The following is a 26,822-nucleotide window of genomic DNA, read 5'->3' as shown; positions in this document are numbered from 1 at the left end:
CATGTCATGGGGACCCGAGATGCATGTCGCATGTCATGGGGGCCCCACATGCATGGCGCATGTCATGGGGGTTTCACGTGAATGCCACATTTTGTGGTTACCCCATGTGCATGTCGCATGTCATGGGTACCCCAAATGCATGTCGCATGTCATGGGGCCCCAAATGCATGCCACATGTCATGGGGGCCTCACATGCATGCCACATGTCATGGGGGCCCCACATGCATGCCGCATGTCATGGGGGCCCCAAATGCATGCCGCATTTCTTGGTTGTCCCATGTGCATGCCGCATAACATGGGTACCCCAAATGAATGTCGCATGTCAGGGGCCCTCAAATGCATGCCGCATGTCATGGGGGCCCAATAGAATGCCTCATGTCGTGGTGGCCCCAAATGCATGCCACATGTCAAGGGGGCCCCAAGTGCAAGACGCATGTCATGGGGCCCAAAATGCATGTCGCATGTCATGGGGGCCCCAAATGCATGCCGCTTGTCAAGGTGGTCCCACGTGCATGCCGCATGTCATGTGGGGGCCCAAATGCGTGCCGCATATCAAGGGGGCCCCACATGCATGCCGCATGTCTTGGGGGCCCCACATGCAAGCCACATGTCAAGGGGGCCCCAAGTGCATGCAGCATGCCATTGAGCCCCAAATGCATGCTGCATGTCATGGGGCCCCAAATGCATGCTGCATGTCATGGGGGCCCCACATGCAAGCCACATGTCAAAGGGGCCCCAAGTGCATGCAGCATGCCATTGAGCCCCAAATGCATGCTGCATGTCATGGGGCCCCAAATGCATGCCGCATGTCACGGGTGCCCCAAATGCATGCCGCGTGTCATGGGGGCCCCAAATGCATGCATATGTCATGGGGGTCCCAAATGCATGCCGCATGTCATGGGGTCCCCAAATGCAAGCCGCATGTCATAGGGGCCCCAAATGTATGCCTCATGTCATGATGGCCCCAAATGTATGCCGCATGTCATGGGGGCCCCAAATGCATGCCACATGTCTTAGGGGCCCTACGTGCATGCCGCATGTCATGGGGGCCCCAAATGCATGCCGTATGTTATGGGGCCCCACATGCCTGCCGCATGTCATGGGGGCCCATGTTCATGCCGCATGTCATGGGGTCCCCAAATGCATGCAGCATGTCATGGTGGCCCCACGTGCATGCCGCATGTCATGGGGGCCCCAAATGCATGCCGCATGTCATGGGGGCCCCACGTGCATGCCACAAGTCATGGGGGGCCCAAATGCATGCCGCATGTCTTGGGGGCCCCACTTGCATACAGCATGTCATGGGGGAACCAAATGCATGCCGCAAGTCATGGGGGGCCCAAATGCATGCCGCATGTCATGGGGGCCCCACTTGCATACAGCATGTCATAGGGGGCCCCAAATGTATGCCGCATGTCATGATGGCCCCAGATGCATGCCTCGTGTCATGGGGGCCACAAATGCATTCAGCATGTTGTGGGGGCCCCAAATGCACGCTGCATGTCATGGGGGACCCAAATGCATGCTGCATGTCATGGGGGCCCCAAATGCATGCCGCATGTCATGGGGGCCCCACATGTATGCCGCGTGTCATGGGGGAACCAAATGCATGCCGCAAGTCATGGGGGGGCCCAAATGCATGCCGTATGTCATGGGGGCCCCACTTGCATACAGCATGTCATAGGGGGCCCCAAATGTATGCCGCAGGTCATGATGGCCCCAAATGCATGCCTCATGTCAAGGGGGCCAAAAATGCATTCAGCATGTTATGGGGGCCCCAAATGCACGCTGCATGTCATGGGGGACCCAAATGCATGCCGCATGTCATGGGGGCCCCAAATGCTTGCCGCATGTCATGGGGCCCCCACATGTATGGTGCATGTCACGGGGGCCGAACATGCATGCCGCGTGTCATGGGGCCCCAAATTCATGCCACATGTCTTGGGGGTCCCACGTGCATTCCGCATGTAATGGGGGCCCCAAATGCATGCCGCATTTCATGGGGGCCCCAAGTGCATGCCACAAGTCATGGGGGCCCCAAATGCATGCCGCATGTCTTGGGGGCCCCACATGCAAGCCACATGTCAAGGGGCCCCAAGTGCATGCAGCATGCCATTGAGCCCCAAATGCATGCTGCATGTCATGGGGCCCCAAATGCATGCTGCATGTCATGGGGGCCCCACATGCTAGCCACATGTCAAGGGGGCCCTAAGTGCATGCAGCATGCCATTGAGCCCCAAATGCATGCTGCATGTCATGGGGCCCCAAATGCATGTCGCATGTCACGGGTGCCCCAAATGCATGCCGCGTGTCATGGGGGCCCCAAATGCATGCCACATGTCATGGGGGCCCCACATGCATGGCGCATGTCATGGGGGCCCAAAATGCATGCCGCATGTCATGGGGGCCCCAAATGCATGCCGCATGTCAAGGTGGCCCCACGTGCATGCCGCATGTCATGTGGGGGCCCAAAAGCGTGCCGCATATCAAGGGGGCCCCACATGCATGCCACATGTCATGGGGGCCCCACATTCATGCCACATGTCATCGTGGCCCCAAATGCATGCATATGTCATGGGGGTCCCAAATGCATGCCGCATGTCATGGGGTCCCCAAATGCAAGCCGCATGTCATAGGGGCCCCAAATGTATGCCTCATGTCATGATGGCCCCAAATGGATGCCGCATGTCATGGGGGCCCCAAATGCATGCCACATGTCTTAGGGGCCCTACGTGCATGCCGCATGTCATGGGGGCCCCAAATGCATGCCGTATGTTATGGGGCCCCACATGCATGGCGCATGTCATGGGGGTTTCACGTGAATGCCACATTTCGTGGTTACCCCATGTGCATGTCGCATGTCATGGGTACCCCAAATGCATGCCGCATGTCATGGGGGCCCATGTTCATGCCGCATGTCATGGGGCCCCAAATGCATGCCACATGTCATGGGGGCCTCACATGCGTGCCACATGTCATGGGGGCCCCACATGCATGCCGCATGTCATGGGGGCCCCAAATGCATGCCACATTTCTTGGTTGTCCCATGTGCATGCCGCATAACATGGGTACCCCAAATGAATGTCGCATGTCAGGGGCCCTCAAATGTATGCCGCATGTCATGGGGGCCCAATAGAATGCCTCATGTCGTGGTGGCCCCAAATGCATGCCACATGTCAAGGGGGCCCCAAGTGCAAGACACATGTCATGGGGGCCCCAAATGCATGCCGCATTTCATGGGGGCCCCAAGTGCATGCCACAAGTCATGGGGGGCCCAAATGCATGCCGCATGTCTTGGGGGCCCCACATGCAAGCCACATGTCAAGGGGGCCCCAAGTGCATGCAGCATGCCATTGAGCCCCAAATGCATGCTGCATGTCATGGGGCCCCAAATGCATGCTGCTTGTCATGGGGGCCCCACATGCAAGCCACATGTCAAGGGGGCCCCAAGTGCATGCAGCATGCCATTGAGCCCCAAATGCATGCTGCATGTCATGGGGCCCCAAATGCATGCCGCATGTCATGGGGGCCCGACGTGCATGGCGCATGTCATGTGGGCCACAAGTGCATGCCGCATGTCATGGGGGCCCCAAATGTATGCCGCATGTCATGGGGGTCCCACATGCATTCTGCATGTCATGGGGGCCCCAAATGTATGCCACATGTCATGGGGGCCCAAAATATGTGCCGCATATCATGGGGGCCCGACGTGCATGGCGCATGACATGTGGGCCCCAAATGCATGTCGCATATCATACGGGTCCCACGTGCATGCCGCATGCCATGTGCACCCCAAATGCATGCCGCATGTCATGGGAGCCCCAAATGCATGTCGCTTGTCATGGGGGCCCCTAATGCATGCCGCATGTCATGGGGGCCCCAAATGCATGCCGCATGTCATGGGGCCCCAAATACGTGCTGCATGTCATGCGGGCCCCACGTGCATGCAGCGTGTCATGGGGGCCACAAGTGCATTCTGCATGTCATGGGGGCCCCAAATGTATGGCGCATGTCATGGGGGCCCCAAATGCATTCTGCATGTCATGGGGGCCCCAAATGTATACCACATGTCATGGGGCCCCAAATGCATGCCGCATGTCAGGGGGGGCCCAAATTCATGCGACATGTCATGGGGGCCCCACGTGCATGCAGCGTGTCATGGGGGCCACAAGTGCATTCTGCATGTCATGGGGGCCCCAAATGTATGGCGCATGTCATGGGGGCCCCAAATGCATTCTGCATGTCATGGGGGCCCCAAATGTATACCACATGTCATGGGGCCCCAAATGCATGCCGCATGTCATGGGAGCCCCAAATGCATGCTGCATGTCATGTGGTCCCCACGTGCATTCCGCATGTCATGGGGGCCCCACATGCATGCCGCATGTTATGGGGGCTACAAGTGCATGCCGCATGTCATGGGGGCCCCAAATGTATGCCATATGTCATGGGGGCCCCAAATGCATTCTGCATTTCATGGGGGCCCCAAATTCATGCCCCATGTCATAGGGGCCCCACGTGCATGCCGCATGCCATGCGTACCCCTGATGCATGCCGCATATCAAGGGGTTCCCAAATGCATGTCGCATGTCATGGGGGCCCCTAATGCTTGCCGCATGTCATGGGGGACCCAAATGCATTAAAAATGTAATGGGGGCCCCAAATACGTGCCCCATGTCATAGGGGCCCCACGTGCATGCCGCATGCCATGCGTACCCTGATGCATGCTGCATGTCAGGGGGCCCCAAATGCATGCCGCATGTCATGGGGTCCCCACGTGCATTCTGCATGTCATGGGGGCTCTATATGCATGCCCCCTGTCATGGGGGCCCTACGTGCATGCCTCATGTGATAGGGGCCCCAAAAGCATGCCGCTTGTCATGGGGGCCCCAAATGTATGTCGCATGTCATGGGGGCCTCAAATGCATGCGTCATGTCATGGGGGCCCCACATGCATGCCGCATGTCATGGGGGCCCCAAATGTATGCCGCATGTCATGGGGGCCCCAAATGCATTCTGCATGTCATGGGGGCTCCAAATGTATGCCGCATGTCATGGGGGACCCAAATGCATGCCGTATGTCATGGGAGCCCCAAATGCATGCTGCATGTCATGTGGGACCCAATTGCATGCCACATGTCATGGGTTCCCCACGTTCATACCACATGTCATGGGGCCCCACATGCATGTGACATGTCATGGGGGCCCCACATACATGCCGCGTGTCATGGGGGCCACAAGTGCAAGCCGCATGTCATGGGGGCCACAAATGTATGCCGCATGTCATGGGGGCCCCAAATGTATTCTGCATGTCATTGGGGGCACCAAATGCATGCCGCATGTCATGGGGTCCCCACATGCATTCCGCATGTCATGGGGGCTCCAAATACGTGCCGCATGTCATGGGGGCCCTAAGTGCATGCCACAAGTCACGGGTACCCCATATGCAAGCTGCATGTCATGGGGGCCCCACATGCATTCCCCATGTCATGTGGGCCCCAAATGCATGCTGCATGTCATGGTGGCCCCACGTGCATGCCGCATGTCATGGGGGTACGAAATGCATGCTGCATGTCATGTGGGCCCCAAATGCATGCCGCATGTCATGGGGGCTCCACATGCATGAAGCATGTCATTGGGGCTCCAAATGCATGCGCATGTCATGGGGGCCCAAAATGCATGCTGTATGTCATGGGTGCCCCAAATGCATACATGCCGCATGTCATGGGGGCCCTACGTGCATGCCGCATGTCATGGGGGCCCCAAATGTATGTTGCATGTCATTGTGGGCCCAAAATGCATGCCGCATGTCATGGGGGCCCCAAATGCACGCTGCATGTCATAAGGTCCCAAATGCATGCCACATGTCAAGGGGACCCCAAATGCATGACACATGTCAAGGTGGCCCCACGTGCATGCTGCATGTCATGGGGGCCCCAAATGCATGCCACATGTCAAGGTGGTCCCACGTGCATGCCGCATGTCATGTGGGGGCCCAAATGCGTGCCACATGTCATGGGGGGCCCACGTGCATGCCACATGTCATGAGGGCCCCAAGTGCATGACGAATGTCATGAGAGTCCCAAATACGTGCCGCATATTACGGGGGCCCCAAATGCATTCTGCATGTCATGGGGGCCCCAAATGTATGCCACATGTCATGGGGGCCCCAAATATGTGCCGCATATCATGGGGGCCCGACGTGCATGGCGCATGTCATGTGGGCCCCAAATGCATGTCGCATATCATACGGGTCCCACGTGCATGCCGCATGCCATGTGTACCCCAAATGCATGCCGCATGTCATGGGAGCCCCAAATGCATGTCGCTTGTCATGGGGGCCCCTAATGCATGCCGCATGTCATGGGGGCCCCAAATGCATGACGCATGTCATGGGGGCCCCAAATACGTGCTGCATGTCATGGGGGCCCCACGTGCATGCCGCATGTCAGGGGGGGCCCAAATTCATGCGACATGTCATGGGGGCCCCACGTGCATGCAGCGTGTCATGGGGGCCACAAGTGCATGACGCATATCATGGGGGCCCCAAATGTATGGCGCATGTCATGGGGGCACCAAATGCATTCTGCATGTCATGGGGGCCCCAAATGTATACCACATGTCATGGGGCCCCATATGCATGCCGCATGTCATGGGAGCCCCAAATGCATGCTGCATGTCATGTGGTCCCCACGTGCATTCCGCATGTCATGGGGGCCCCACATGCATGCCGCATGTTATGGGGGCTACAAGTGCATGCCGCATGTCATGGGGGCCCCAAATGTATGCCGTATGTCATGGGGGCCCCAAATGCATTCTGCATTTCATGGGGGCCCCAAATTCATGCCCCATGTCATAGGGGCCCCACGTGCATGCCGCATGCCATGCGTACCCCTGATGCATGCCGCATATCATGGGGTTCCCAAATGCATGTCGCATGTCATGGGGGCCCCTAATGCTTGCCGCATGTCATGGGGACCGAAATGCATTAAAAATGTAATGGGGGCCCCAAATACGTGCCCCATGTCATAGGGGCCCCACATGCATGCCGCATGCCATGCGTACCCCTGATGCATGCCGCATGTCAGGGGGCCCCAAATGCATCCCGCATGTCATGGGGTCCCCACGTGCATTCTGCATGTCATGGGGGCTCTATATGCATGCCCCCTGTCATGGGGGCCCTACGTGCATGCCTCATGTGATAGGGGCCCCAAAAGCATGCCGCTTGTCATGGGGGCCCCAAATGTATGTCGCATGTCATGGGGGCCTCAAATGCATGCGTCATGTCATGGGGGCCCCACATGCATGCCGCATGTCATGGGGGCCCCAAATGTATGCCGCATGTCATGGGGGCCCCAAATGCATTCTGCATGTCATGGGGGCTCCAAATGTATGCCGCATGTCATGGGGGACCCAAATGCATGCCGTATGTCATGGGAGCCCCAAATGCATGCTGCATGTCATATGGGACCCAATTGCATGCCACATGTCATGGGGTCCCCACGTTCATACCGCATGTCATGGGGCCCCACATGCATGTGACATGTCATGGGGGCCCCACATACATGCCGCGTGTCATGGGGGCCACAAGTGCAAGCCGCATGTCATGGGGGCCGCAAATGTATGCCGCATGTTATGGGGGCCCCAAATGTATTCTGCATGTCATTGGGGGCACCAAATGCATGCCGCATGTCATGGGGTCCCCACATGCATTCCGCATGTCATGGGGGCTCCAAATACGTGCCGCATGTCATGGGGGCCCTACGTGCATGCCACAAGTCACGGGTACCCCATATGCAAACCGCATGTCATGGGGGCCCCACATGCATTCCCCATGTCATGTGGGCCCCAAATGCATGCTGCATGTCATGGTGGCCCCACGTGCATGCCGCATGTCATGGGGGTACGAAATGCATGCTGCATGTCATGTGGGCCCCAAATGCATGCCGCATGTCATGGGGGCTCCACATGCATGAAGCATGTCATTGGGGCTCCAAATGCATGCGCATGTCATGGGGGCCCAAAATGCATGCTGTATGTCATGGGTGCCCCAAATGCATACATGCCGCATGTCATGGGGGCCCTACGTGCATGCCGCATGTCATGGGGGCCCCAAATGTATGTTGCATGTCATTGTGGGCCCAAAATGCATGCCGCATGTCATGGGGGCCCCAAATGCACGCTGCATGTCATGGGGTCCCATATGCATGCCACATGTCAAGGGGACCCAAAATGCATGACGCATGTCAAGGTGGCCCCACGTGCATGCTGCATGTTATGGGGGCCCCAAATGCATGCCACATGTCAAGGTGGTCCCACGTGCATGCCGCATGTCATGTGGGGGCCCAAATGCGTGCCACATGTCATGGGGGGCCCACGTGCATGCCCCATGTCATGAGGGCCCAAAATGCATGCTGCATGTCATGGGGTACCCAAATGCATGTCGCATGTCATGGGGGCCCCAAATGTATGCCGCATGCCATGGGGGCCCTATATGCGTGCCGCATGTCATGGGGGCCCCAAATGCATGCCGCATGTCATGGGGGGCCCCAAATGCATGCCGCATGTCATGGGGCTTCCAAATGCATGTTGCATGTCAGGGGGGCCCAAAGTGCATGCCGCATGTCATGGCGGCCTCACGTGAATGACGCATGTCATGGAGGCCACAAATGCATGCTGCATGTCATGGGGGCCCAAAATACATGCCGCATGTCATGGGGGCCTCAAACACGTGCCGCATGTCATGGTACCCAACATGCATGGTCATGAGGGCCCCAAATAACTGCCGCATGTCATGGGGGCCCCAAAAGCATGCCGCATGTCATGGGGGCCCCAAATCCATGCCAAATGTCATGGGTGCCCACATGAATGCCGCATGTCATGAGGGCCCCACATGCATGCCGCATGTCATGGGGACCCGAGATGCATGTCGCATGTCATGGGGGCCCCACATGCATGGCGCATGTCATGGGGGTTTCACGTGAATGCCACATTTCGTGGTTACCCCATGTGCATGTCGCATGTCATGGATACCCCAAATGCATGTCGCATGTCATGGGGCCCCAAATGCATGCCACATGTCATGGGGGCCTCACATGCATGCCACATGTCATGGGGGCCCCACATGCATGCCGCATGTCATGGGGGCCCCAAATGCATGCCGCATTTCTTGGTTGTCCCATGTGCATGCCGCATAACATGGGTACCCCAAATGAATGTCGCATGTCAGGGGCCCTCAAATGCATGCCGCATGTCATGGGGGCCCAATAGAATGCCTCATGTCGTGGTGGCCCCAAATGCATGCCACATGTCAAGGGGGCCCCAAGTGCAAGACGCATGTCATGGGGCCCAAAATGCATGCCGCATGTCATGGGGGCCCCAAATGCATGCCGCTTGTCAAGGTGGCCCCACGTGCATGCCGCATGTCATGTGGGGGCCCAAATGCGTGCCGCATATCAAGGGGGCCCCACATGCATGCCGCATGTCTTGGGGCCCCACATGCAAGCCACATGTAAAGGGGGCCCCAAGTGCATGCAGCATGCCATTGAGCCCCAAATGCATGCTGCATGTCATGGGGCCCCAAATGCATGCCGCATGTCACGGGTGCACCAAATGCATGCCGCGTGTCATGGGGGCCCCAAATGCATGCATATGTCATGGGGGTCCCAAATGCATGCCGCATGTCATGGGGTCCCCAAATGCACGCCGCATGTCATAGGGGCCCCAAATGTATGCCTCATGTCATGATGGCCCCAAATGTATGCCGCATGTCATGGGGGCCCCAAATGCATGCCACATGTCTTAGGGGCCCTACGTGCATGCCGCATGTCATGGGGGCCCCAAATGCATGCCGTATGTTATGGGGCCCCACATGCCTGCCGCATGTCATGGGGGCCCATGTTCATGCCGCATGTCATGGGGTCCCCAAATGCATGCAGCATGTCATGGTGGCCCCACGTGCATGCCGCATGTCATGGGGGCCCCAAATGCATGCCGCATATCATGGGGGCCCCACGTGCATGCCACAAGTCATGGGGGGCCCAAATGCATGCCGCATGTCTTGGGGGCCCCACTTGCATACAGCATGTCATGGGGGAACCAAATGCATGCCGCAAGTCATGGGGGGCCCAAATGCATGCCGCATGTCATGGGGGCCCCACTTGCATACAGCATGTCATAGGGGGCCCCAAATGTATGCCGCATGTCATGATGGCCCCAGATGCATGCCTCGTGTCATGGGGGCCACAAATGCATTCAGCATGTTGTGGGGGCCCCAAATGCACGCTGCATGTCATGGGGGACCCAAATGCATGCTGCATGTCATGGGGGCCCCAAATGCATGCCGCATGTCATGGGGGCCCCACATGTATGCCGCGTGTCATGGGGGAACCAAATGCATGCCGCAAGTCATGGGGGGGCCCAAATGCATGCCGTATGTCATGGGGGCCCCACTTGCATACAGCATGTCATAGGGGGCCCCAAATGTATGCCGCAGGTCATGATGGCCCCAAATGCATGCCTCATGTCAAGGGGGGCAAAAATGCATTCAGCATGTTATGGGGGCCCCAAATGCACGCTGCATGTCATGGGGGACCCAAATGCATGCCGCATGTCATGGGGCCCCAAATGCATGCCGCATGTCAAGGTGGCCCCACGTGCATGCCGCATGTCATGGGGGTCCCAAATGCATGCCGCATGTCATGGGGTCCCCAAATGCAAGCCGCATGTCATAGGGGCCCCAAATGTATGCCTCATGTCATGATGGCCCCAAATGGATGCCGCATGTCATGGGGGCCCCAAATGCATGCCACATGTCTTAGGGGCCCTACGTGCATGCCGCATGTCATGGGGGCCCCAAATGCATGCCGTATGTTATGGGGCCCCACATGCATGGCGCATGTCATGGGGGTTTCACGTGAATGCCACATTTCGTGGTTACCCCATGTGCATGTCGCATGTCATGGGTACCCCAAATGCATGCCGCATGTCATGGGGGCCCATGTTCATGCCGCATGTCATGGGGTCCCCAAATGCATGCAGCATGTCATGGTGGCCCCACGTGCATGCCGCATGTCATGGGGGCCCCAAATGCATGCCGCATGTCATGGGGGCCCCACGTGCATGCCACAAGTCATGGGGGGCACAAATGCATGCCGCATGTCTTGGGGGCCCCACTTGCATACAGCATGTCATGGGGGAATCAAATGCATGCCGCAAGTCATGGGGGGCCCAAATGCAAGTCGCATGTCATGGGGGCCCCACTTGCATACAGCATGTCATAGGGGGCCCCAAATGTATGCCGCATGTCATGATGGCCCCAAATGCATGCCTCGTGTCATGGGGGCCACAAATGCATTCAGCATGTTGTGGGGGCCCCAAATGCACGCTGCATGTCATGGGGGACCCAAATGCATGCCGCATGTCATGGGGGCCCCAAATGCATGCCGCATGTCATGGGGGCCCCACATGTATGGCGCATGTCACGAGGGCCGAACATGCATGCCGCGTGTCATGGGGCCCCAAATTCATGCCACATGTATTGGGGGCCCCACGTGCATGCCGCATGTCATGGGGGCCCCAAATGCATGCCGCATGTCATGGTGGCCCCACGTGCATGCCACATGTCATGGGGGGCCCAAATGCATGCCGCATGTCATGGGGGCCCCACTTGCATACAGCATGTCATGGGGGAACCAAATGCATGCCGCAAGTCATGGGGGGGCCAAAATGCATGCCGTATGTCATGGGGGCCCCACTTGCATACAGCATGTCATAGGGGGCCCCAAATGTATGCCGCAGGTCATGATGGCCCCAAATGCATGCCTCATGTCAAGGGGGACAAAAATGCATTCAGCATGTTATGGGGGACCCAAATGCATGCCGCATGTCATGGGGGCCCCAAATGCTTGCCGCATGTCATGGGGGCCCCACATGTATGACGCATGTCACGGGGGCCGAACATGCATGCCGCGTGTCATGGGGCCCCAAATTCATGCCACATGTCTTGGGGGTCCCACGTGCATGCCGCATGTAATGGGGGCCCCAAATGCATGCCGTATGTCATGGGGCCCCACATGCCTGCCGCATGTCATGGGGGCCCATGTTCATGCCGCATGTCATGGGGTCCCCAAATGCATGCCGCATGTCATGGTGGCCCCATGTGCATGCCGCATGTCATGGGGGCCCCAAATGCATGCAGCATTTGTCATGGGGGCCCCACGTGCATGCCGCAAGTCATGGGGGGCCCAAATGCATGCCCCATGTCATGGGGGCCCCACTTGCATACAGCATGTCATGTGGGCCCCAAATGCATGCCACATGTCATGGGGGCCCCAAATGCATGCCGCATGTCACAGGGGCCCCAAATACATGCCGCATGTCATAAGGGCCCCACGTGCATGCCGCATGTCAGAGGGGTCCCACATGCTTGCCGCGTGTAATGGGGGCCCCAAATGCATGCCGCATGTCATGGGGGCCCCAAATGCATGCCGCATGTCATGGGGGCCCCACGTGAATGCCTCATGTCATGGGGACCCCAAATGCATGCCGCATGTCATGGTGGCCCCAAATACATGCCCAATGTCATGGGGGCCCCAAATGCAGGGGCATGTCATGGGGGGCCCAAATGCATGCCACATGTCATGGGGGCCCCACGTGCATGGCGCATGTCATGGGTACTCCAAATGCATGCCGAATGTCATGTGGGCCCCAAATGCATGCCCCAGGTCATGGGGACCCCACGTGCTTCCCGAATGGCATGGGGGCCCCAAATGCATGCCGCATGTCATGGGGGCCCAAATGCATGCCGCATGTCTTGTGGGCCCCAAATGCATGGGGCATGTCATGGGGGGCCCTACGTGCATGCCACAAGTCAAGGGTACCCAATATGCAAACCGCATATCATGGGGGCCCCACATGCATGCCGCAGATTATGAAGGCCCCAAATGCATGCCCCATGTCATGGGGACCTCACGTGCATGCCACATTTCATGGGGCCCCCAAATGCATGCCGCATGTCACGTTGGCCTCACGTGCAAGCCGCATGTCATGGGGGCCCCACGTGCATGCAGCAAGTCATTGAGCCCCAAATGCATGCTGCATGTCATGGGGCCCCAAATGCATGCCGCATGTCATGAAGACCTCAAATGCATGCCGCATGTCAATGGGGCCCCACATGAATTCCACATGTCATGAGGGCTCCACATGCTTGCCGCATGTCATGGGGGCCCCACATGCATTCCCTATGTAATGGGGGCTCCAAATGCATGCTGTATGTCATGGGGGCCCCAAATGTATGTCGCATGTCATGTGGGCCCCACATTCATGCCGTGTGTCATGGGGGCCCCAAATAGTTGCCGCATTTCATGTGGGCCCCGCGTGCATGCCGCATGTCTTGGGGGCCCCAAATACGTGCCGCATGTCATGGGGCTCCACATGCATGCCGCATGTCATGGGGGCCCCACATGCATACCGCATGTCACGGGGGCCCCAAATTCATGCAGAATGTCATGGGGGCCCCAAATGCATGCCGTATGTCATGGGGCCCCACATGCCTGCCGCATGTCATGGGGGCCCATGTTCATGCCGCATGTCATGGGGTCCCCAGATGCATGCAGCATGTCATGGTGGCCTCACGTGCATGCCGCATGTCATGGGGGCCCCAAATGCATGCCGCATGTCATGGGGGCCCCACGTGCATGCCACAAGTCATGGGGGGCCCAAATGCATGTCGCATGTCTTGGGGACCCCACTTGCATACAGCATGTCATGGGGGTACCAAATGCATGCCGCAAGTCATGGGGGGCCCCAATGCATGCCGCATGTCATGGGGGCCCCACTTGCATACAGCATGTCATAGGGGGCCCCAAATGTATGCCGCATGTCATGATGGCCCCAAATGCATGCCTCGTGTCATGGGGGCCACAAATGCATTCAGCATGTTGTGGGGGCCCCAAATGCGCGCTGCATGTCATGGGGGACCCAAATGCATGCCGCATGCCATGGGGGCCCCAAATGCATGCCGCATGTCATGGGGGCCCCACATGTATGGCGCATGTCACGAGGGCCGAACATGCATGCCGCGTGTCATGGGGCCCCAAATTCATGCCACATGTATTGGGGGCCCCACGTGCATGCCGCATGTCATGGGGGCCCCAAATGCATGCCGCATGTCATGGTGGCCCCACGTGCATGCCACATGTCATGGGGGGCCCAAATGCATGCCGCATGTCATGGGGGCCCCACTTGCATACAGTATGTCATGGGGGAACCAAATGCATGCCGCAAGTCATGGGGGGGCCCAAATGCATGCCGTATGTCATGGGGGGCCCACTTGCATACAGCATGTCATAGGGGGCCCCAAATGTATGCCACATGTCATGATGGCCCCAAATGCATGACTCATGTCAAGGGGGCCAAAAATGCATTCAGCATGTTATGGGGGCCCCAAATGCAAGCTGCATGTCATGGGGGACCCAAATGCATGCCGCATGTCATGGGGGCCCCAAATGCTTGCCGCATGTCATGGGGGCCCCACATGTATGGCGCATGTCACGGGGGCCGAACATGCATGCCGCGTGTCATGGGGCCCCAAATTCATGCCACATGTCTTGGGGGTCCCACGTGCATGCCGCATGTAATGGGGGCCCCAAATGCATGCCGTATGTCATGGGGCCCCACATGCCTGCCGCATGTCATGGGGGCCCATGTTCATGCCGCATGTCATGGGGTCCCCAAATGCATGCAGCATGTCATGGTGGCCTCACGTGCATGCCGCATGTCATGGGGGCCCCAAATGCATGCCACATGTCATGGGGGTCCCACGTGCATGGCGCATGTCATGGGTACTCCAAATGCATGCCGAATGTCATGTGGGCCCCAAATGCATGCCCCAGGTCATGGGGGCCCCACGTGCTTCCCGAATGGCATGGGGGCCCCAAATGCATGCCGCATGTCATGGTGGCCCAAATGCATGCCGCATGTCTTGTGGGCCCCAAATGCATGCCGCATGTCATGGGGGCCCCACATGCATACCGCATGTCACGGGGGCCCCAAATTCATGCAGAATGTCATGGGGGCCCCAAATGCATGCCGTATGTCATGGGGCCCCACATGCCTGCCGCATGTCATGGGGGCCCATGTTCATGCCGCATGTCATGGCGTCCCCAAATGCATGCAGCATGTCATGGTGGCCCCACGTGCATGCCGCATGTCATGGGGGCCCCAAATGCATGCCGCATGTCATGGGGGCCCCACGTGCATGCCACAAGTCATGGGGGCCCAAATGCATGCCGCATGTCTTGGGGGCCCCACTTGCATACAGCATGTCAAGGGGGTACCAAATGCATGCCGCAAGTCATGGGGTGCCCCAATGCATGCCGCATGTCATGGGGGCCCCACTTGCATACAGCATGTCATAGGGGGCCCCAAATGTATGCCGCATGTCATGATGGCCCCAAATGCATGCCTCGTGTCATGGGGGCCACAAATGCATTCAGCATGTTGTGGGGGCCCCAAATGCACGCTGCATGTCATGGGGGACCCAAATGCATGCCGCATGCCATGGGGGCCCCAAATGCATGCCGCATGTGATGGGGGCCCCACATGTATGGCGCATGTCACGAGGGCCGAACATGCATGCCGCGTGTCATGGGGCCCCAAATTCATGCCACATGTATTGGGGGCCCCACGTGCATGCCGCATGTCATGGGGGCCCCAAATGCATGCCGCATGTCATGGTGGCCCCACGTGCATGCCACATGTTATGGGGGGCCCAAATGCATGCCGCATGTCATGGGGGCCCCACTTGCATACAGCATGTCATGGGGGAACGAAATGCATGCCGCAAGTCATGGGGGGGCCCAAATGCATGCCGTATGTCATGGGGGCCCCACTTGCATACAGCATGTCATAGGGGGCCCCAAATGTATGCCGCATGTCATGATGGCCCCAAATGCATGCCTCATGTCAAGGGGGCCAAAAATGCATTCAGCATGTTATGGGGGCCCCAAATGCACGCTGCATGTCATGGGGGACCCAAATGCATGCCGCATGTCATGGGGGCCCCAAATGCTTGCCGCATGTCATGGGGGCCCCACATGTATGGCGCATGTCACTGGGGCCGAACATGCATGCCGCGTGTCATGGGGCCCCAAATTCATGCCACATGTCTTGGGGGTCCCACGTGCATGCCGCATGTAATGGGGGCCCCAAATGCATGCCGTATGTCATGGGGCCCCACATGCCTGCCGCATGTCATGGGGGCCCATGTTCATGCCGCATGTCATGGGGTCCCCAAATGCATGCCGCATGTCATGGTGGCCCCACATGCATGCCGCATGTCATGGGGGCCCCAAATGCATGCCACATGTCATGGGGGTCCCACGTGCATGGCGCATGTCATGGGTACTCCAAATGCATGCCGAATGTCATGTGGGCCCCAAATGCATGCCCCAGGTCATGGGGGCCCCACGTGCTTCCCGAATGGCATGGGGTCCCAAATGCATGCCGCATGTCATGGGGGCCCAAATGCATGCCGCATGTCTTGTGGGCCCCAAATGCATTGGGCATGTCATGGGGGCCCTACGTGCATGCCACAAGTCAAGGGTACCCAATATGCAAACCGCATATCATGGGGGCCCCACATGCATGCCGCAGATTATGAAGGCCCCAAATGCATGCCCCATGTCATGGGGACCTCACGTGCATGCCACATTTCATGGGGCCCCCAAATGCATGCCGCATGTCACATTGGCCTCACGTGCAAGCCGCATGACATGGGGGCCCCACGTGCATGCAGCAAGTCATTGAGCCCCAAATGCATGCTGCATGTCATGGGGCCCCAAATGCATGCCGCATGTCATGAAGACCTCAAATGCATGCCGCATGTCAATGGGGCCCCACATGAATTCCACATGTCATGAGGGCTCCACATGCTTGCCGCATGTCATGGGGGCCCCACATGCATTCCCTATGTAATGGGGGCACCAAATGCATGCTGTATGTCATGGGGGCCCCAAATGTATGTCGCATGTCATGTGGGCCCCACATTCATGCCGTGTGTCATGGGGGCCCCAAATAGTTGCCGCATTTCATGTGGGCCCCGCGTGCATGCCGCATGTCTTGGGGGCCCCAAATACGTGCCGCATGTCATGGGGCTCCACATGCATGCCGCATGTCATGGGGGCCCCACATGCATACCGCATGTCACGGGGGCCCCAAATTCATGCAGAATGTCATGGGGGCCCCAAATACGTGCCGCATGTCATGGGGTCCCCACGTGCATGCTGCGTGTCATGGTGGCTCCACATGCATGCCGCATGTCATGGGGTCCCATGTGCATGCCGCATGTCATGGGAGACCCAAATGCATGCCGCATGTCATGGAGGCCCCACATTCATGCTGCATGTCATCGAAGCCCCAAATGCATGCATATGTCATGGGGGCCCCAAATGCATGCCGCATGTCATGGGGTCCCCAAATGCAAGCCGCATGTCATAGGGGGCCCCAAATGTATGCCTCATGTCATGATGGCCCCAAATGCATGCCGCATGTCATGGGGGCCCCAAATGCATGCCGCATGTCATGGGGGCCCCACATGTATGGCGCATGTCACGGGGGCCGAACATGCATGCCCCGTGTCATGGGGCCCCAAATCCATGCCACATGTCTTAGGGGTCCCACGTGCATGCCGCATGTCATGGGGGCCCCAAATGCATGCCGTATGCCATGGGGGCCCCACTTGCATACAGCATGTCATGGGGGAACCAAATGCATGCCGCAAGTCATGGGGGGCCCAAATGCATGCCGCATGTCATGGGGGCCCCACGTGCATGCCACAAGTCATGGGGGGCCCAAATGCATGCCGCATGTCTTAGGGGCCCCACTTGCATACATCATGTCATGGGGGAACCAAATGCATGCCGCAAGTCATGGGGGGCCCAAATGCATGCCGCATGTCATGGGGGCCCCACTTGCATACAGCATGTCATAGGGGGCCCCAAATTTATGCCGCATGTCATGATGGCCCCAAATGCATGCCTCGTGTAATGGGGGCCAAAAATGCATTCAGCATGTTGTGGGGGCCCCAAATGCACGCTGCATGTCATGGGGGACCCAAATGCATGCCGCATGTCATGGGGGCCCCAAATGCATGCCGCATGTCATGGGAGCCCCACATGTATGGCGCATGTCACGGGGGCCGAACATGCATGCCGCGTGTCATGGGGCCCCAAATTCATGCCACGTGTATTGGGGGTCCCACGTGCATGCCGCATGTCATGGGGGCCCCAAATGCATGCCGCATGTCATGGTGGCCCCACGTGCATGCCACATGTCATGGGGGGCCCAAATGCATTCCGCATGTCATAGGGGCCCCACTTGCATACAGCATGTCATGGGGGAACCAAATGCATGCCGCAAGTCATGGGGGGGCCCAAATGCATGCCGTATGTCATGGGGGCCCCACTTGCATACAGCATGTCATAGGGGGCCCCAAATGTATGCCGCATGTCATGATGGCCCCAAATGCATGCCTCATGTCAAGGGGGCCAAAAATGCATTCAGCATGTTATGGGGGCCCCAAATGCACGCTGCATGTCATGGGGGACCCAAATGCATGCCGCATGTCATGGGGGCCCCAAATGCTTGCCGCATGTCATGGGGGCCCCACATGTATGGCGCATGTCACGGGGGCCGAACATGCATGCCGCGTGTCATGGGGCCCCAAATTCATGCCACATGTCTTGGGGGTCCCACGTGCATGCCGCATGTAATGGGGGCCCCAAATGCATGCCGTATGTCATGGGGCCCCACATGCCTGCCGCATGTCATGGGGGCCCATGTTCATGCCGCATGTCATGGGGTCCCCAAATGCATGCCGCATGTCATGGTGGCCCCATGTGCATGCAGCATGTCATGGGGGCCCCAAATGCATGCAGCATGTCATGGGGGCCCCAAGTGCATGCCGCAAGTCATGGGGGGCCCAAATGCATGCCCCATGTCATGGGGGCCCCACTTGCATACAGCATGTCATGTGGGCCCCAAATGCATGCCACATGTCATGGGGGCCCCAAATGCATGCCGCATGTCACAGGGGCCCCAAATACATGCCGCATGTCATAAGGGCCCCACGTGCATGCCGCATGTCAGGGGGGTCCCACATGCTTGCCGCGTGTAATGGGGGCCCCAGATGCATGCCGCATGTCATGGGGGCCCCACGTGAATGCCGCATGTCATGGGGACCCCAAATGCATGCCGCATGTCATGGGGGCCCCAAATACATGCCCAATGTAATGGGGGCCCCAAATGCAGGGGCATGTCATGGGGGGCCCAAATGCATGCCACATGTCATGGGGGCCCCACGTGCATGGCGCATGTCATGGGTACTCCAAATGCATGCCGAATGTCATGTGGGCCCCAAATGCATTCCCCAGGTCATGGGGGCCCCACGTGCTTCCCGAATGGCATGGGGGCCCCAAATGCATGCCGCATGTCATGGGGGCCCAAATGCATGCCGCATGTCTCGTGGGCCCCAAATGCATGGGGCATGTCATGGGGGCCCTACGTGCATGCCAAAAGTCAAGGGTACCCAATATGCAAACCGCATATCATGGGGGCCCCACATGCATGCCGCAGATTTTGAAGGCCCCAAATGCATGCCCCATGTCATGGGGACCTCACGTGCATGCCACATTTCATGGGGCCCCCAAATGCATGCCGCATGTCACGTTGGCCTCACGTGCAAGCCGCATGTCATGGGGGCCCCACGTGCATGCAGCAAGTCATTGAGCCCCAAATGCATGCTGCATGTCATGGGGCCTCAAATGCATGCCTCATGTCATGAAGACCTCAAATGCATGCCGCATGTCAATGGGGCCCCACATGAATTCCACATGTCATGAGGGCTCCACATGCTTGCTGCATGTCATGGGGGCCCCACATGCATTCCATATGTAATGGGGGCCCCAAATGCATGCTGTATGTCATGGGTCCCCAAATGTATGTCGCATGTCATGTGGGCCCCACATTCATGTCGTGTGTCATGGGGGCCCCAAATAGTTGCCGCATTTCATGTGGGCCCCGCGTGCATGCCGCATGTCTTGGGGGCCCCAAATACGTGCCGCATGTCATGGGGCTCCACATGCATGCCGCATGTCATGGGGGCCCCACATGCATACCGCATGTCACGGGGGCCCCAAATTCATGCAGAATGTCATGGGGGCTCCAAATGCATTCCGCATGTCATGGGGTCCCCAAATGCAAGCCGCATGTCATAGGGGGCCCCAAATGTATGCCTCATGTCATGATGGCCTCAAATGCATGCCGCATGTCATGGGGGCCCCAAATGCATGCCGCATGTCATGGGGGCCCCACATGTATGGCGCATGTCACGGGGGCCGAACATGCATGCCGCGTGTCATGGGGCCCCAAATCCATGCCACATGTCTTAGGGGTCCCACGTGCATGCCGCATGTCATGGGGGCCCCAAATGCATGCCGTATGTCATGGGGCCCCACATGCCTGCCGCATGTCATGGGGGCCCATGTTCATGCCGCATGTCATGGAGTCCCCAAATGCATGCAGCATGTCATGGTGGCCCCACGTGCATGCCGCATGTCATGGGGGCCCCAAATGCATTTCGCATGTCATGGGGGTCCCACGTGCATGCCACAAGTCATGGGGTGCCCAAATGCATGTCGCATGTCATGGGGGCCCTACTTGCATACAGCATGTCATGGGGTCCCCAAATGCATTCCGCATGTCATGTGGGGGCCCACATGCATAGCGCATGTCATGGGGGCCCCTCATGCATGGCACATGGCATGGGGGCCCCACATGCATGCTGCGTGTCATGGGGGACTCACATACATGCTGCATGTCATGGGGGCCCAAATTCATGCTGCATGTCATGGGGGCCCCAAATGCATGCTGCATGTCTTTGGGTCCCCACGTGCATTCCGCATATCATGGGGGCTCCACATGCATACCGCATGTTATGGGGGGCCCCAAATGAATGCCGCATGTCATGATGGCCCCAAATGCATGACTCATGTCATGGGGGCCAAAAATGCATTCAGCATGTTATGGGGGCCCCAAATGCACGCTGCATGTCATGGGGGACCCAAATGCATGCCGCATGTCATGGGGGCCCCAAATGCTTGCCGCATGTCATGGGGGCCCCACATGTATGGCGCATGTCACGGGGGCCGAACATGCATGCCGCGTGTCATGGGGCCCCAAATTCATGCCACATGTCTTGGGGGTCCCACGTGCATGCCGCATGTCATGGGGGCCCCAAATGCATGCCGTATGTCATGGGGCCCCACATGCCTGCCACATGTCATGGGGGCCCATGTTCATGCCGCATGTCATTGGGTCCCCAAATGTATGCCTCATGTCATGATGGCCCCAAATGCATGCTTCATGTCATGGGGGCCAAAAATGCATTCAGCATGTTATGGGGGCCCCAAATGAACGCTCCATGTCATGGGGGCCCCAAATGCATGCCGCATGTCATGGGGGCCCCAAATGCATGCCGCATGTCATGGGGGCCCCACATGTATGGCGCATGTCACGGGGGCCGAACATGCATGACGCATGTCATGGGGGCCCCAAATGCATGCCGTATGTCATGGGGCCCCACATGCCTGCCGCATGTCATGGGAGCCATGTTCATGCCGCATTTCACGGGGGCCCCAAATGCATGCCGCATGTCATGGGGGCCCCACATGTATGGCGCATGTCACGGGGGCCGAACATGCATGACGCATGTCATGGGGGCCCCAAATGCATGCCGTATGTCATGGGGCCCCACATGCCTGCCGCATGTCATGGGAGCCATGTTCATGCCGCATTTCACGGGGGCCCCAAATGCATGCCGCATGTCATGGGGGCCCCACGTGCATGCCACAAGTCATGGGGGGCCCAAATGCATGCCGCATGTCATGGGGGCCCCACTTGCATAAAGCATGTCATGGGGGAACCAAATGCATGCCGCAAGTCATGGGGGGCCCAAATGCATGCCGCATGTCATGGGAGCCCCACTTGCATACAGCATGTCATAGGGGGCCCCAAATGTATGCCGCATGTCATGATGGCCACAATTGCATGCCTCGTGTCATGGGGGCCAAAAATGCATTCAGCATGTTATGGGGGCCCCAAATGCATGCTGCATGTCATGGGGGCCCATGTTCATGCCGCATGTCAAGGGGTCCCCAAATGCATGCCGCATGTCATGGTGGCCCCACGTGCATGCCGCATGTCATGGGGGCCCCAAATGCATGCCGAATGTCATGGGGGCCCCACGTGCATGTCGCGAGTCGTGGGGGGCCCAAATGCATGCCGCATGTCATGGGGGCCCCACTTGCATACAGCATGTCATGTGGGCCCCAAATGCATGCCACAAGTCATGGGGGGCCCAAATGCATGTCGCATGTCATGGGGGCCCTACTTGCATACAGCATGTCATGGGGGCCCCAAATGCATGCCGCATGTCATGTGGGGGCCCACATGCATGGCGCATGTCATGGGGGCCCCTCATGCATGGCGCATGACATGGGGGCCCCACAAGCATGCTGCGTGTCATGGGGGACTCACATACATGCCGCATGTCATGGGGGCCCAAATTCATGCTGCATGTCATGGGGGCCCCACATGCATGCTGCATGTCTTGGGGTCCCCACGTGCATTCCGCATATCATGGGGGCTTCACGTGCATACCGCATGTCATGGGGGTCCCATGTGCATGCCGCATGTCATGGGTGCACCAAATGTATGCCACATGTCATGTGGGCCCCTAATACGTGACTCATGTCATGGGGGCCCGACATGCATGCCACAAGTCATAGGGGGCCCAAATGCATGCCGCATGTCATGGGGGCCCCACTTGCATACAGCATGTCATGGGGGAACCAAATGCATGCCGCAAGTCATGGGGGGGCCCAAATGCATGCCGTATGTCATGGGGGCCCCACTTGCATACAGCATGTCATAGGGGGCCCCAAATGTATGCCGCATGTCATGATGGCCCCAAATGCATGCCTCATGTCAAGGGGGCCAAAAATGCATTCAGCATGTTATGGGGGCCCCAAATGCACGCTGCATGTCATGGGGGACCCAAATGCATGCCGCATGTCATGGGGGCCCCAAATGCTTGCCGCATGTCATGGGGGCCCCACATGTATGGCGCATGTCACGGGGGCCGAACATGCATGCCGCGTGTCATGGGGCCCCAAATTCATGCCACATGTCTTGGGGGTCCCACGTGCATGCCGCATGTAATGGGGGCCCCAAATGCATGCCGTATGTCATGGGGCCCCACATGCCTGCCGCATGTCATGGGGGCCCATGTTCATGCCGCATGTCATGGGGTCCCCAAATGCATGCCGCATGTCATGGTGGCCCCATGTGCATGCAGCATGTCATGGGGGCCCCAAATGCATGCAGCATGTCATGGGGGCCCCAAGTGCATGCCGCAAGTCATGGGGGGCCCAAATGCATGCCCCATGTCATGGGGGCCCCACTTGCATACAGCATGTCATGTGGGCCCCAAATGCATGCCACATGTCATGGGGGCCCCAAATGCATGCCGCATGTCACAGGGGCCCCAAATACATGCCGCATGTCATAAGGGCCCCACGTGCATGCCGCATGTCAGGGGGGTCCCACATGCTTGCCGCGTGTAATGGGGGCCCCAGATGCATGCCGCATGTCATGGGGGCCCCACGTGAATGCCGCATGTCATGGGGACCCCAAATGCATGCCGCATGTCATGGGGGCCCCAAATACATGCCCAATGTAATGGGGGCCCCAAATGCAGGGGCATGTCATGGGGGGCCCAAATGCATGCCACATGTCATGGGGGCCCCACGTGCATGGCGCATGTCATGGGTACTCCAAATGCATGCCGAATGTCATGTGGGCCCCAAATGCATTCCCCAGGTCATGGGGGCCCCACGTGCTTCCCGAATGGCATGGGGGCCCCAAATGCATGCCGCATGTCATGGGGGCCCAAATGCATGCCGCATGTCTCGTGGGCCCCAAATGCATGGGGCATGTCATGGGGGCCCTACGTGCATGCCACAAGTCAAGGGTACCCAATATGCAAACCGCATATCATGGGGGCCCCACATGCATGCCGCAGATTTTGAAGGCCCCAAATGCATGCCCCATGTCATGGGGACCTCACGTGCATGCCACATTTCATGGGGCCCCCAAATGCATGCCGCATGTCACGTTGGCCTCACGTGCAAGCCGCATGTCATGGGGGCCCCACGTGCATGCAGCAAGTCATTGAGCCCCAAATGCATGCTGCATGTCATGGGGCCTCAAATGCATGCCTCATGTCATGAAGACCTCAAATGCATGCCGCATGTCAATGGGGCCCCACATGAATTCCACATGTCATGAGGGCTCCACATGCTTGCTGCATGTCATGGGGGCCCCACATGCATTCCCTATGTAATGGGGGCCCCAAATGCATGCTGTATGTCATGGGTCCCCAAATGTATGTCGCATGTCATGTGGGCCCCACATTCATGTCGTGTGTCATGGGGGCCCCAAATAGTTGCCGCATTTCATGTGGGCCCCGCGTGCATGCCGCATGTCTTGGGGGCCCCAAATACGTGCCGCATGTCATGGGGCTCCACATGCATGCCGCATGTCATGGGGGCCCCACATGCATACCGCATGTCACGGGGGCCCCAAATTCATGCAGAATGTCATGGGGGCTCCAAATGCATTCCGCATGTCATGGGGTCCCCAAATGCAAGCCGCATGTCATAGGGGGCCCCAAATGTATGCCTCATGTCATGATGGCCTCAAATGCATGCCGCATGTCATGGGGGCCCCACATGTATGGCGCATGTCACGGGGGCCGAACATGCATGCCGCGTGTCATGGGGCCCCAAATCCATGCCACATGTCTTAGGGGTCCCACGTGCATGCCGCATGTCATGGGGGCCCCAAATGCATGCCATATGTCATGGGGCCCCACATGCCTGCCGCATGTCATGGGGGCCCATGTTCATGCCGCATGTCATGGAGTCCCCAAATGCATGCAGCATGTCATGGTGGCCCCACGTGCATGCCGCATGTCATGGGGGCCCCAAATGCATTTCGCATGTCATGGGGGTCCCACGTGCATGCCACAAGTCATGGGGTGCCCAAATGCATGTCGCATGTCATGGGGGCCCTACTTGCATACAGCATGTCATGGGGTCCCCAAATGCATTCCGCATGTCATGTGGGGGCCCACATGCATAGCGCATGTCATGGGGGCCCCTCATGCATGGCACATGGCATGGGGGCCCCACATGCATGCTGCGTGTCATGGGGGACTCACATACATGCTGCATGTCATGGGGGCCCAAATTCATGCTGCATGTCATGGGGGCCCCAAATGCATGCTGCATGTCTTTGGGTCCCCACGTGCATTCCGCATATCATGGGGGCTCCACATGCATACCGCATGTTATGGGGGGCCCCAAATGAATGCCGCATGTCATGATGGCCCCAAATGCATGACTCATGTCATGGGGGCCAAAAATGCATTCAGCATGTTATGGGGGCCCCAAATGCACGCTGCATGTCATGGGGGACCCAAATGCATGCCGCATGTCATGGGGGCCCCAAATGCTTGCCGCATGTCATGGGGGCCCCACATGTATGGCGCATGTCACGGGGGCCGAACATGCATGCCGCGTGTCATGGGGCCCCAAATTCATGCCACATGTCTTGGGGGTCCCACGTGCATGCCGCATGTCATGGGGGCCCCAAATGCATGCCGTATGTCATGGGGCCCCACATGCCTGCCACATGTCATGGGGGCCCATGTTCATGCCGCATGTCATTGGGTCCCCAAATGTATGCCTCATGTCATGATGGCCCCAAATGCATGCTTCATGTCATGGGGGCCAAAAATGCATTCAGCATGTTATGGGGGCCCCAAATGAACGCTCCATGTCATGGGGGCCCCAAATGCATGCCACATGTCATGGGGGCCCCAAATGCATGCCGCATGTCATGGGGGCCCCACATGTATGGCGCATGTCACGGGGGCCGAACATGCATGACGCATGTCATGGGGGCCCCAAATGCATGCCGTATGTCATGGGGCCCCACATGCCTGCCGCATGTCATGGGAGCCATGTTCATGCCGCATGTCATGGGGTCCCCAAATGCATGCCGCATGTCATGGTGGCCCCACGTGCATGCCGCATTTCACGGGGGCCCCAAATGCATGCCGCATGTCATGGGGGCCCCACGTGCATGCCACAAGTCATGGGGGGCCCAAATGCATGCCGCATGTCATGGGGGCCCCACTTGCATAAAGCATGTCATGGGGGAACCAAATGCATGCCGCAAGTCATGGGGGGCCCAAATGCATGCCGCATATCATGGGAGCCCCACTTGCATACAGCATGTCATAGGGGGCCCCAAATGTATGCCGCATGTCATGATGGCCACAATTGCATGCCTCGTGTCATGGGGGCCAAAAATGCATTCAGCATGTTATGGGGGCCCCAAATGCATGCTGCATGTCATGGGGGCCCATGTTCATGCCGCATGTCAAGGGGTCCCCAAATGCATGCCGCATGTCATGGTGGCCCCACGTGCATGCCGCATGTCATGGGGGCCCCAAATGCATGCCGAATGTCATGGGGGCCCCACGTGCATGTCGCGAGTCGTGGGGGGCCCAAATGCATGCCGCATGTCATGGGGGCCCCACTTGCATACAGCATGTCATGTGGGCCCCAAATGCATGCCACAAGTCATGGGGGGCCCAAATGCATGTCGCATGTCATGGGGGCCCTACTTGCATA

The sequence above is a fragment of the Phyllobates terribilis genome, unplaced genomic scaffold, assembly GCF_046119375.1.
Source record: "Phyllobates terribilis strain yellow unplaced genomic scaffold, ASM4611937v1 Scaffold_13__5_contigs__length_258822181, whole genome shotgun sequence".
NCBI classification, from domain to species: domain Eukaryota; kingdom Metazoa; phylum Chordata; class Amphibia; order Anura; family Dendrobatidae; genus Phyllobates; species Phyllobates terribilis.
The sequence above is the reverse complement of the archived record's forward strand: the minus strand, read 5'-3'. Positions refer to the sequence as shown.